General features: G+C 40.3%; 1 long non-coding RNA gene across 2 annotated transcripts in view; it reads left to right on the forward strand.

Annotated features, from left to right (window-relative positions):
* Positions 1–13,976, forward strand: part of LOC108178306 (uncharacterized) — a 44,066-nt gene that overhangs the window by 13,516 nt on the left and 16,574 nt on the right. The window contains exons 1-2 of one of the 2 annotated variants that reach the window (XR_001795039.3): positions 1,762–2,099; positions 8,725–8,989. This is a non-coding gene — a long non-coding RNA (uncharacterized lncRNA). Of the gene's footprint in view, positions 1–1,761; positions 2,100–8,724; positions 8,990–13,976 lie in introns of those variants that run through there. The other variant, XR_007910534.2, reaches the window with a different exon arrangement.

The following is a 13,976-nucleotide window of genomic DNA, read 5'->3' on the forward strand; positions in this document are numbered from 1 at the left end:
GTAGAAACCAAAGCCAATGGTTGGTCCAAATATTCTGTTGTTAAGGTGCATCCAGTTGAGACTTTGTACAACATAGTCAAGGGCTACCAACTCCAAGACTTAGAGATTTTGTGATAAGAAAAAATATCTGTTCTAATGACTGATTGGTTTGTTCACTCAGTAAATGTTGGTTAGGTGCTTACCTACAGAAAGCACCAGACACGGAGAGAAGGGGATGTCTCCGACCTCAAAGACAATGTTGGGGGAAAATCAGCATGTAAACAGACAATTATAGTTCAACTTAATGAATGGAGTAAGAGAGGCAGAGAGATGCCAGGGGAGGAAGTATCTGTATGTGGCAGGAGGGGAAAGGTGATGCTGGAGCCCCCTGTTGAGGGAGGAGCAGCATTCTAGGTGGAGGAAGCAGCATGCCGAAAGGCCCAGAGGCAATGGGAAAGCAACTCAAGTGCAGGGCATCCTCCCTTGTTGGCTTTGCAGAGCATAAAGTGTGAGCGGAGTGCCACAGGTGAAACTGAAGGAGCGCTACAGGCTGAACATTTGGAAGACCCTTGAGTCCCAGCCAAGGAAGTGTAGATGTATCGTCTGCAGCAGGTGGAAAGGCAGTGGGAAAAAAAATGTCAGATACAATCAGGTGTGCATTTCAGAAAGGCCATCATGTCATGTCCGCAGGTATAGAGCAGACTGCAAATGGGGGCAGACTGGTGGCAGTGACACCACCCAGGGGCTGTGTCCCTGTGGCTGCTCCTTCTGCCGAGTGCTAAAGGGAACCAACCGCCTGCCTTACCTGCAGTGCGGTGCTCAGTGCCCCTCAAGAATGAAGGCGTCAAGATCTTTTCCAGAGAAGCCTCTTTTTACAGAAATAACAGTTCACACTGGGTAAGGGTGGCCGATTCATTCGGTAGGACCTGTGTGCCTTTAACATACATCCACTGTATTACTTAATTGTGTGATTGACATCCTCCTGAGTGGGTATTTCTGCTGCTGTATTGACTGTTGCAGAAAGGGTGCTACCAGGAGTCAAGAGACTTGCCTGTGGTTTCCCTAGCTTCACATCTGAGGCTTTGTGAGATCTTAGGAAAGTCACTTTCTCTCTTTGGTTCTTAGTTTCCTGGGTTCTACAATGAGGGGCTCTGTGTAATGCCACTCTCTATCATTCTGGGTGTTGTAACTTTATTAACACTTGATGTCTCCTAATGTTTATCTCTTAACCCTTCTTCATGATTTTTAACAGTTTTCAGAGGGACAGAAATATTTGGAAGATAACCCCTACATGTGTTATTGAGGCCAAAATTCTGTTTTCATTGTACTGCATTTAATCTGAGGGTACTTCAAAAAATTCATGGAAAATGGAATTAAAAGATAAATTCATGTTTGTGCAAACAGTTTGAGACCCACACACGAAAAGGGTCTTCACAAAGTCTGGACATGGATGTTGTGAAAATACTATGCATGGATTTTGAAAATTTTTTGTACCCAAATAAACTTACCTTTCAATGTCATTTTCCAAGAACTTTTTAAAATATCCTCGTATTCTTAACCTTCCTCCTTAAAAGAGTAAGGGTTTCGTAGCTGTTTTGAAATGGCAGAATTTCTGCTAAGCAGAATCACATTTTATCTTCCCATGAACAAAAAGAGGTCTTTTTAATCACTTTCAAGGTCTACAAGGCTAAATGAATTATTTAACTCTGTTTTTTAGGTTGTGCGTTTTCCTGTGTAAAATGACTCTAGTGAGATAATTGCATGTTTTCAGAAAGCAAGTATGTGGATGAAATTGTGACTTAAATTTATAGAAAATGTACTGCTTCAAATAATAGCCTCCTTGTTTTAAATTCTACAATTCTTCAGAAGCTTCCTCGTATTTAATGTTTTTTTTACCCCCACTTCAGGGCCTGTTTACATTAGTAATATATCTTCTGGAACACTGGGAGTTCATAGGGTTTGTACCCACAAAACATCACATCACTGTTACTCTGCTTCAGAGACATGTAGGGGTCCCAGGGCAAATCAAAATGTTTTTAAATGTATGACATGTGTGAAGTTGATGAAAATTCATGACTTCTTTCTGACAGGGCTTCTTGAGCTTAAATCATCAGAGAAAGGTGAGTGCAAAGAATTTTATTTGATGTTTTTAATTCTGGAATCCTTCTCATCCTTGCCCATGGTCCTGTGTTTAAACTGTTCTGTTTAGCAGTCTGATTACAAAAGTAAAAAAAAAAATTAGCAGCGTATGCGAAATTGTGGTTTAGAATTTCCTGCTGATGCCATTGTTGAGAAGTCTAACTTTGAAAGAAGAATTGAAATACGGTCTGAGAATGTGGTCATGTCCTCAAGAACACATGTGAAAGACACGCCAGTACTGTTAGTTTACCTGATTATACTTTATTGATTAGAAATATTTTCAAATTTGTCTTTTAAAATGGAAAACATAATATTGCGGGACAATTAAAAAAAATAAAAAAAAACAAATCCTGTGGATATAGAGATCAGCTGTTTTAAAGTAAAAATCCATTCAAAGCAAAAGAAAAGGCATTGTGTAGTGTGTGCAGGCTAAAACTGAGAACACAAGAGCATTGCAGTTAATTAGACCCAATGAACAGGATGCTTTGCAACATTGTTCGCATCAGCGCACCATCTGATCTTCATAATGCAAATTTCCCACAGTCTTGTTGCGAAAACAACTGGAAATAAATATCTCACTCATTAAAATATACAATGTGTTCTAGCTGCTCTTTCTAATAATTATTTTTAAGTCACTGTTATGATGAAGATAAGAACTCAAAAGTCCCAAAATGATATTCAATTTGTGTTTTCAATGAACAATCAATTACATTTTTGTTTTATTCTCTATGTATTTGAACATGAGACAAAATATTAATTTTTAAAAATAAAATTTGGAGTATGAATTTTGAGAGCTATGCTTTATGTGTGGGTATTACACTTGTGAAAGATGACTGAGGTTTTCCTGGACTGCATTGCCATTATATTAGGCATGATTAATTAGTACATTACAAATGATGACATGCTACCTTAGAACTACTTTCATATTGATAGAATATTGAACTAAGTTAACTGCATTAACTTGTATATCATATGTATTAAAAGAATAGGCAATACTTAATACAGTCCATTTGTACAGTTCATCCAATGCCTGGTTCTAGCCAGAAAAGTTTCACTTTAGTTTCATTTATTGTTCTCAAGGGAGTGTAATAGGGGGAAATACTGACTTATGTCATATTTCTGTGATGTCCATATCCTGTTCATTGTGAATAATGTTTGTCTTCTTCTTTTTTTTTTTTTTTTTTCCTTCTCTGAATCCTACTTTTCTTGGGACAGATTCTTTGTTACCTTTTCATCTCACATTAAAGGTAGAGCTCCCTCTGGGCCACTGAGGTGCCTCAAAATACACTCAGAAGCCAGCTTGTTAAAAGTATATTTAACATGAATCAAAAATACATACATCTTGACAATAGTTTGTCGTCAAATTTTGCTCCCTTGTGAGAGTTTATTTGGAGTGTCTGGTGGGTACCTTTTTCAGAGGCTAAACTAGCTGAGAAACTGGTGCTGTTAGTAAGAACTGTCTTCCAAGCGAGCTGATGATCCATTGTCTGAAACTGGTAAAGTACAACTCGCTGACGGGGAACGCTTCAGAAGGAAACAGCAAATACAGAGCGGTTTCGATGGCTTGGGTTTTTATTTTTGTCCGTTGGTTTTGTTTGGGTCTGTATACTTTCTTTTCTCACAGCACACACGATGTGCCCTCAGAAAAGTTTATTGCTAAATATTTTCTCTCTTGAGCTCTCATCACATTTCTGTAGAAAGACAAGAAAATACTAGTTTCGAGGAATTCTCTTTTTTCCAGCACTAAACTTTTTTCTTTGTGCCCTTCTGTGCGAGGATTCGGTCTACTTCATTGTAGCTGGGGGTCTCTTAGCTAGGTTCTTTTTTAAAAATCTGCTCTTTCTGCCGCTCTGCAGGGACAAACAGCTATGATGACAAATTTTTAGAACACTCCACTCACAAACACAGAGAGAAAGACTGTGCATCACTCCAAAGATGGAGTGATGTTTGTGTTGAGATTTTACAAATCCAAAATATTTGCCTGTCAGGTTTGGGCATTAGCTACAAATGTTCCCTGCCCTGATAAAAAGCAGTTTCTGTAAATAACTGCCTACCATCGGCTCTGGCGCCTCTGGTTTGACTTACAGGAATTGGAATAACAGTCTAAAAACGCCTGTCACAGTAACTCTGCGTATCTCTCAGATCAGTGTTTCTTATAGCAAACAATTTAGGTGGAAAAGTCATTTGATAAAAATAATTGGTTCAGGCAAAATAGGACTCTCAATTCTGCCAGATAACGATTCGGTAGCTGCTCTAACTTTGGTGCTACTTCATTAGCCGCACTTCTTATTCATCTTAAAATCTTAAGAAGAAAGCCACATTCTTTATTTTTTAAAATTATTTTTATTTTTCAAAAAGGAAACTAATGGGAGGGGATGGGATAAAACCTCTATCAGACTGACTTGCTGTTTTTCAATTCCTCACAAATTTTCTGAGGGAGCAGGAATGTCATATGTTTAGTTTCAGGACAAAGGCACCTTTTAAAATGAAGAGCTTAAAGAAAATCTACAAAGAAGCTTGCTTAATAGAAAGTAGGCTAACTAAGCTCTTGCTTGTAAAAATTATCTACATTACAAAATTAGGGAAAAAAACTCTAAAAGTTAATGAACTGTAGAATGAATGTAGAGCTAGTTTTTGAATAAAGAGAATCTTTTAAAAATTAAAGCAATTAAGAACAACTTCTGGGATTCACTTTGAGTACCAGGTCTGGGGAGCACCCTGTTTTTTCTGTTTCTCTATGGTTTTCTTAGTTTGGGAGTTAAGAAAAATTATGTAACTTTGGGATGTCTTCAGGTGGGGATCTCACACAGGATGGTCTGCAGTTTAAAAAGCCAACTCAAACCAAACTTTACCAATGGTGTTAATTAATTCACATAGCAATTATGTATTATTATCAGCAGCACCATTATTTTGTTTGGTGAATGACCAAGTTATACAGCTTGGGAATTAAAACAATTCACGTTCTTATTAGCTATTCCTTACAATGTTATTTTAATTGTTTCCCAGTTAATTAAAAAATCCTTGCATATGATTCATTGCTAATCCTTTTTCTATCTTGAGACTTACATGCATTTACAGTTTACAGATTCTTAAATGTTTTTATCTGCATATTGTGTTAAGGTAAAAATATCTTGTAACTGGTTGAATTGATTTAAGAGAGCTTTTACATTTTTTGCTGTTTTCTAAATAAAAATAAAATTGCTAAATTAAATACAAGACTATTGCTAAATCTGCAAATATTTTGTTAAAATGTTTTATTTGCTAATGAAAGCAATTTCATAGATATTAATAAATCACCTTCTGGACTACTTTCTAGCCTGTACAACATTTAATTTCTTGAAAACTACCAGTATGCACTTCATTTTTAAAGGAATGAGTAAATAACATTTAGAATTCAAGTTCACTCTAATGGGAGAGAATTTAAGATCTTCAACAGGCTAATGTACCGTTTCCTTGGCTGCAGTCTGTCTGCCTTGGACACAAGGTGATTTGACAGAACTAACTAGTAAAAACTAGCTAAAACTAGAAATCAGCTGAGAGAATAGTGGAGAGGGAAAAAAGGAAGAGTTTCAGGAAATGATATTTTCCCATCGCTGGAGAGGCATGCATACATTAGGGGCATAAAAGGCAGCAGGGGAGAAACAAAAGCTTGTAAGCTAAGGGTCCCGCAAGTCTGAATTAACTAAATGGAAAAAAAAATGAAATCATTCTGCTTAAACTTATTCACTAATAAAAGGAGAATCGCTTTTGTTAAATATGCTTGGTGTGATTATCAGGCAAAATTTTTTTCTCCTAGACGTCTATGAATAAAACATGTGTTTGAGCGTGAGGTAAACAAACAATAAATGGATGAGTTCAGTTGCAACATAATAACATTTTATTTAGAAAACATATATAATCATATTTGTATTGGCAATCCAAATTTAATGACTTCTTTCAGTAAAATCAAAGTGCCTCACAAATAACATTTAATGCATAAGGATTGCTGATTCTTTGCACACTTTTTCTGTTTTCTCAAAGAATCAGATTTTTAAGGTCTTGGCTGAACCTACATAAAATAGATGGAGTTCAGTTTTTAGGAAAAATCTTTTGTCTACATTATTTTGATTTTAGATTACAGATGCTTGGAAAATCAGTTTTAAAAATCTACTTTTGGAACCGGGGAAGAAAATGCTTCATTCTGTATAGCTGGGGATGATTTCAGCAGGAAATCTGTGTGTCGCTGAGTCACAGAGCTTGGCTTATTAGCCATGTCATTACCATGACATCTTCTGTAAAATATGAATGAAAAGAAACCGTTTACAATGAGGAAAGCAGACAACAGAATGAATTTCCTCTGTTGGTGTTTTGTAAGACTGTTAAACAGAAAATGGAGGGAAGAACTCTCTTTAGACGATATCACTTAATTAAGTAAAGCAGCCTAATCAGAGTCCCCTCCGATTGTAATGACTGTAGGGAGTCAAGTGCATGTCTGTCTATATTAGAGTATCTAACTGCAATGATTTATTGATATTTATTTTAGAAGTACAACACAAAAGCAATGAAACAGAAGAAGCTGGGAGAGAGGGAACATGCCATTGCTTTCTGCTCTTACAGCCAGGGCACTTCAGCAAAATTCCTCATTTTCTAGAGGGAGGTCCTTTTCGCTTTCTACAAGCAGGCACACCTTTGGACGAGAATGCTCCTTTCTGGCATTTGCTGTTCCCAAACGTTCGCTGTGACGTTTCTTTGTCCAGCGGGTGAATCATTGATTCACTTTCTTCACTGCCAAGGAGTGGATGAGCACCTGCTGTTTTCTGCAGTGACATTACTGGATTGCATTCTACACTGATTTTAGTCTTAAAATACAGATTCTCTGTCAGGCAGGGAGATTTGAGGCAGGAGAGTAAATACACTATATAGGCAGACAGACATTGGCTGCCCTCCAAGGCGCACACAGCATAAACCTGTTTATCTGTCACATTTCACAAATCTCAAAAACATGTGAATAATCAGGCAAGCAACTGGATAAGTGATTCACACTAGGGAACCTAACCAATGTTCTGATGAGAGGATGCTATGATGCTAAGACATTGGGGCAAACAGCCGTGTATTGGAGAAACTGTAGATAACAAAGTTGTTGAGTGGTTCAGTGGAGAAAACATTCTATACTAAAATGAATTTGAGGAAGTTAACTCAACAGTGTGGACTTTGGTTTGCTGTGTTATATACAGGTTATTTTGAGAACTGAGTTAAACAAATGTTTTTGCCCATAGCATTCCAATAACGGGAATTGTGCATTTTGAACTTCAGGTTAGTTGTTAAGATAATTTGTTTCTGGGAACCAAAATATAAATGTTGAAGGCTAGTGCCTTAAAATCCCAAATTACACCAACACATATATTTGAAATTAAAACATGCTAGATAGAATATTCATTTTGAAGGAGCAAATTTTCTTGGGAGACTACATTCATTTTTCTAATTGTAGAAGATGAATTGTTTGGTAATGAGAGAACTAGGTAACGGTCTCATTGCTGGATCATGGTGTCTTTGTTTTTCTCTTGATTTCTGTTGCTTCTTACTCATTTGCTGATCTTTTTTTCCCTCTCCATTTCCTATTCCAACAATTAGTGTGCTTTATCTGTAAAACAGAAGCCCTCAAAGGTTTGGGAGCTAACCTCAAAAGTGTGCTTTGGTTCTGCAAATTTCTTTTCTTTTCATTTTTAAAAAAGATTTATTTATTTGCTTGAAAGGCAGAGTTACAGAGCAGAAGAGAGAGAGGAGAGAGAAAGAGGGAGAGAGAGAAAGTCTTGCATTTGCTGGTTCACTCCCCAAATGGCCACAATGGCCAGAGCTGGGCTGATCCGATGCCAGGAGCCAGGAGCCAGGAGCCAGGAGCTTCCTGGGTGCAGGGGCCCAAGCAGTTGGTCCATTTTCCGCTGCTATCCCATGTACATTTGCAGGCAGCTGGATCCAAAGTGGAGCAGCTGGGACTCAAACTGGTGCGCCTGTGGGATGCCTGTGCCCGCAGGCAGCAGTTTAACCTGCTGTGCCACAGTGCTGGCCCCTGTCCTGCAAATTTCTTTAAGTTATTTATGAATTTCAGACTGAGATCGCTTGCCTAAACGAGACCTGGTTATAGCTATAACAAGATCAGTTATGCACTTGCTTAGTGTATCTGTCAGCTTATAATGCTTATGATACAGACTTGTTACCTTACTGAGAAGAAAATATAGGTTTCTGCACATTTGCAAATGCAAAATACTATTCCTGAGAGGAGAAAATTAATACAACAAGGCAACTGCATGCACATTGTATGTTCTGAACTTTTTTCTCCCTGCACTGCAGAAAGGCAAATAGCTAAACCTTTCAACACTAGAAAACTTTGTTAAATTAGTAAACAAAGACCTCATCCTGTTAGCCGCAGGAAGTTTTGGAAAAGGTAGGTAGGTGACCTGGAAATTAGGCTTCCAAGTGGTAGTCTACTGCATTCCAGTTTTGTGATTACACCTTAACACAGAAGGCTGTACGTTGAGTGTATTTTCAATTGCATCCACCAATTTTTTTTTTCCTTGCCTTGACATTTTCACATCTTCTCACTTCTTGTCTCGGGTTCTCTTTCTTCAGGATCCGGCACAGAGACTGACTGAATGGCTCCAATTATCAGGACTTGAAAACCAGATGTCAGAATCCAGCTTATATGAGGCTGCCCTGAGCAGCTCTTTAGCAACATCGCACTTGCATAACATGGGATCATCTTTTCTTCTTCATTTCTCCTTGACCTTGTACAAAATATGATACAAAATTATTTTTCATATTTTTTAAGTCTGTGGCCTGGGAAATCTTGCAGGAAACCTAAGAACTGCGAAGAGTCCCTGCAAACTGTGTCCAGGTAAGTGACAGTTGGGAAGTCTGCAGGTCACCAAGAGCGCTACTAACATTATTGACAACCTCATCAGCAGTCTCAAGGCTCAACATAACAATTTTTTGTAATCATGGGAAATTTTACTGAGCTTTCTATATGAGTATATGCCTGCAAAGCTGAAGTCAGTTCTGTGAATCTCAATTAAGGTCAACCATAGCTGTTCACTCAGTCACAAAAAACCCTTTTTCAGGGTTTTTAAAGTTATGGTCATTCTAAGTAAAAAATGACCACTAAACCATATATAATCTACACACCACAGGAACCTAAGAAATAACAGATTGGCTGCAAGTGAGCTTTCAAATCATAAAAGCAATACAAAAACATATGAAATTTAAAAAAATTCCCTTTTTCTCCTCTGGTTCCCTCAATTGCATTCCCTAGTGGCGACCATAATCTAATATATTTTCATAGACAAGTTTCTTTCATGTCTTCTTTTAAATCACAAATAAAACCATACAATATATTGGCCATTTTCAACTCCCCTTTATTCCTTTAGCCAACATATCTTAGCTGTTGCTGCATTCCCTACACCTGGGTTTGCCTCATTTTCCTAGCAGCTGCAAATGCTATTGCATGATATGGTATTGTGGATAACACCATTACTGTTTTGATAGATAAGTACATGGGTTGTTTTTGTTTAATGTCGTTGCTCTCCACAATATTTCAGCAAGAATAGGCTTGCCTTTGGTCCACTTTATAAGTGTCCTGGCAGAATTCATTCCCTGAGATGGAATCGCTAGATTAAAAACATATTTGCAGTTTTTGCATGATATTTCCACATTATTGAGATAACCAAAGAAGATGTGCCAGCTTACTTTACAGGCAATTTGGGAAAGGCTGGGTTGCATTGCATGTGCGACACATCCACCTGCCACTCTAGTTCTTTACATGTGGCTAAAGGATTCAGTGGCAGTGGCGATTGGCCGCCATGCCCTGGTGGGGAGGGAGTCCTCCCATGGCCTGTGTGCAGGGGTAGCAGCAGAGCTGGGGAAGTGCAGCTGCTGCCCTGTGCAGGACTCTTCTGAGTTTGTACCATGCCCTTGGCCGGCCTCTTTGCTGACAAGCATGGGAGCTGCCAAGCCACGCCAGGAGCCCCTCCCGCCGGCTGCCCTGGTAGTGGAGAAGAAGCTGATGGAGCCAACACTGAGCTCTCTCATTGTCCGTGGGTCTCTCTCTTGCAGATATCCCAGTCCAAGTGTGCATTTCCCTTGCCTCCCAGCTGGGCCTCACTTCTTAAAAAAAAAAAAAAAACTCTTTTATTTAATAAATATAAATTTCCAAAGTACAACTTTTGGATTATAGTGGCTTTTCCCCCTACAACCACCCTCCCACCTGCAACCATCCCATCTCCCACTCCCTCTCCCATCCCATTCATCATCAAGATTCATTTTTTTTTTATTTTATCTTTGACAGGCAGAGTGGACAGAGAGAGAGAGACAGAGAGAAAGGTCTTCCTTTTGCCATTGGTTAATGGCCGCCGCGGCCGGCGCATCGCGTGCTGATCCAAAGGCAGGAGCCAGGTGCTTCTCCTGGTCTCCCATGCAGGTGCAGGGCCCAAGCACTTGGGCCATCCTCCACTGCACTCCCGGGCCACAGCAGAGAGCTGGCCTGAAAGAGGGGCAACCGGGACAGAATCTGGCACCCGGACCGGGACTAGAACCCGGTGTGCTGGTGCCTCAAGGTGGAGGATTAGCCTACTGAGCCACGGCACCGGCCCTAGATTCATTTTCAATTATCTTTATATACAGAAGATCAACTTAGTATATACTAAGTAAAGATTTCAACAGTTTGCTCCCACACAGATACACAAAGTATAAAGTACCGTTTGAGTACTAGTTACACTGTTAATTCGCATAGTAAAACCATTAAGGACAGAGGTCCTACATGGGGAGTAAGTGCACAGTGACTCTCACTGTCGATTTAACAATTGGCACTCTTATTTATGACGTCAGTAATGACCCGAGGCTCTTGTCATGAGCTGCCAAGGCTATGGAAGCCTCTTGAGTTCTCAAACTCTGACCTTATTTAGAGAAGGCCATAATCAAAGTGGAAGTTCTCTCCTCCTTTCAGAAAAAGGTACCCCCTTCCTTGATGGCCCATTCTTCCCGCTGGGATCACTCACAGAGATCTTTCATTTAGGTTTTTTTTTTTTTTTTTTTGTAACAGTGTCTTGGCTTTCCATGCCTGAAATACTCTCATGGGCTTTTTAGCCAGATCTGAATGCCTTAAGGGCTGATTCTGAGGCCTCAGTGCTGTTTAGGACATCTGCCATTCTATGAGTCTGCCATGTATCCTTCTCCCCATGTAGGATCATTCTCTCCTTTTTAATTATATCAGTTATTATTAACAGACACTGGTCTTATTTATGTGATCCCTTTGACACTTAATCCTATCTTTATGATCAATTATGAACTTAAACTGATCTCTAACAAGTGCTCTTCTCAGTGCCCTGTGGCTGATCTGCACCAGGGAGGCCTGCTTTGGGCTTCCATCTGTGTAACCAGTCAGTGTCTCCACATGTGGGTAACCCAGAAGATTTACTGGACAGGGACCCCAGTCCCTAGATTGGAAGGGATAGGCTCTTTCTTGAGACTTCTACCATGTATTAAGTGCTTTTGTCTTTATGAGTTCCATTTTCATCTTGAAACAGAAACTCAAAAGTGCCTATTGATTGACATCTACATCTCAGCCTTTTGATTGAGAAGTTAGCTCAGTGCTTCTCTAGGCTGTGGTAACATTATAGTTCCAGTCTTCCCAAAACTTCTAAAACAGCAGGAGACAGTCAGATGGCGCCATCTGACATGCAGGCCATTCTTGGATAAATGCTTGGAGCAGGAATTTCATCAACATCTTATGGACTCTTAGTTCTGGAAATCTACCACTCAGATATACTTGTGCATGTAGGGGACTCACGGCCAAGTTGTTTGCTGCCGCATTGTGTATGCTGCTAATGGTTAAGAAACATCCAGATTGTCCCTCGACAAGGATATACCATGTGTTAACATGGAGCAATTGCTAGGATGTATTTTCTTTTTAAGATTTATTTATTTATTGGAAAGGCAGAGTTTACAGGGAAAGGGAGAGATGCAGAGAAAGAGGGAGATCGATCTTTCTTTTGATGGTTCATTCCCCAAATTGCTACAACAGCCTCAGCTGGGCCAGGCAGAAGCCAGGAAATTCATCTGGGTCTCCCATGTGGGTGCAGTGGTCCAAGCACTTGGACCATCTGCTGCTGCTCTCCCAGATGCATTAGCAGGGAGTTGGGTCTCAAACCAGCATCCATATGGGATATTGGCACCGCAGGCTACAGCTTAACCCACTACACCACAATGCCAACTCCACAATTTTTTTTTTATTTGACAGGTAGAGTTATAGACAGTGAGAGAGAGAGACAGAGAGAAAGGTCTTCCTTCTGTTGGTTCACTCCCAAAATGGCTGCTATGGCCAGTGCTGCACCAATCTGAAGGAACCAGGTGCTTCCTCCCAGTCTCCCATGTGGGTGTGGGGGCCCAAGCACTTGGGCCATCCTCCACTGCCCTCCCGGGCCACAGCAGAGAGCTTGATTGGATGAGGAGCAACTGGGACACAATCCGGCACCCCAACTGGGACTAGAACCCGGTGCCCATATGGGATACCAGCACCGCAGGCAGAGGATTAACCAAGTGAGCCATGGCGCGGCCCCCAGCTCCATAATTTTTGAACCATGTGAATGTAGTGTCACTTCCAAACCATTATATTAAATAAATTCAAATTATAAAAAAATTCCCCATCCCAAACGCCACAGTTTTGGAGGTGTTGGCTATATTTGTTTGCATAAAGAACATTACATGGAATAGGATCAGGAGTCTCTGAACAGGGGAAGGAAACCTTCGAAACCACTGATTCCTTTTTTTTCCCCCCAAAGAAAACTTTTATTTCAGGAACACAAATTTCATAAGTACAACTTTAGGAATATAGTGATTCTTCCCACCATACCTACTCTCCCACCCCCACCTGACCTCCTCCTTCCTCTCCCATTCCCAGTCCCATTCTCCACTAAGATCCATTTTCAATTAACTTTATACACAGAAGACCAACTCTATACTAAGTAAAGATTTCAATAATTGGCACACACACACACACACACTAAAAAAACTCCTGAGAACAAGTTTTACAGTTAACTCTCATAGTACAACTCTTTGAGGACAGAGGTCCTGCATGGGAAGTTAGTACACAGTGACTTGTGTTGTTAACTTAACAATTAACACTTTTATGCATGACATCAATGACCACCTGAGGATCTTGACATGAGCTGCCATGGCTATGGACTTTTTTTTTTTTTTTTTTTTTTTTTTTTTGACAGGCAGAGTGGACAGTGAGAGAGAGAGACAGTGAGAGAAAGGTCTTCCTTTTGCCGTTGGTTCACCCTCCAATGGCCACCGCGGCCCGCGCGTTGCGGCCGGCGCACCGCACTTGATCCGATGGCAGGAGCCAGGTACTTCTCCTGGTCTCCCATGGGGTGCAGGGCCCAAGGACTTGGGCCATCCTCCACTGCACTCCCTGGCCACAGCAGAGAGCTGGCCTGGAAGAGGGGCAGCCGGGACAGAATCCGGCGCCCCGACCGGGACTAGAACCCGGTGTGCCGGCGCTGCAAGATGGAGGATTAGCCTAGTGAGCCTCGGCGCCGGCCCACTATGGACCTTTTGAATCCACAAACTCCATCAGTATTTAGACAGGCCCATAAGGAATGTGGAAGTCCTCTCCTCCCTTCAGAGAAAAGAACATCCTTTTTATATGATCACTTTAACACTTAATCGTATCTATATATTTGCTTTAACACTTCCTATGATCGCTTTAACACTATGGTCACTTTAACACTTAAGATGACATTTTTACCACCCAGCTTAATGGGATTTGGGGTCTCATGGCAAGTTTTTAAACTGTACCCTTAGAAGTAGGTCCATAGGAATATATG

Source organism: Oryctolagus cuniculus, chromosome 12, assembly GCF_964237555.1.
Source record: "Oryctolagus cuniculus chromosome 12, mOryCun1.1, whole genome shotgun sequence".
Lineage (NCBI taxonomy): Eukaryota > Metazoa > Chordata > Mammalia > Lagomorpha > Leporidae > Oryctolagus > Oryctolagus cuniculus.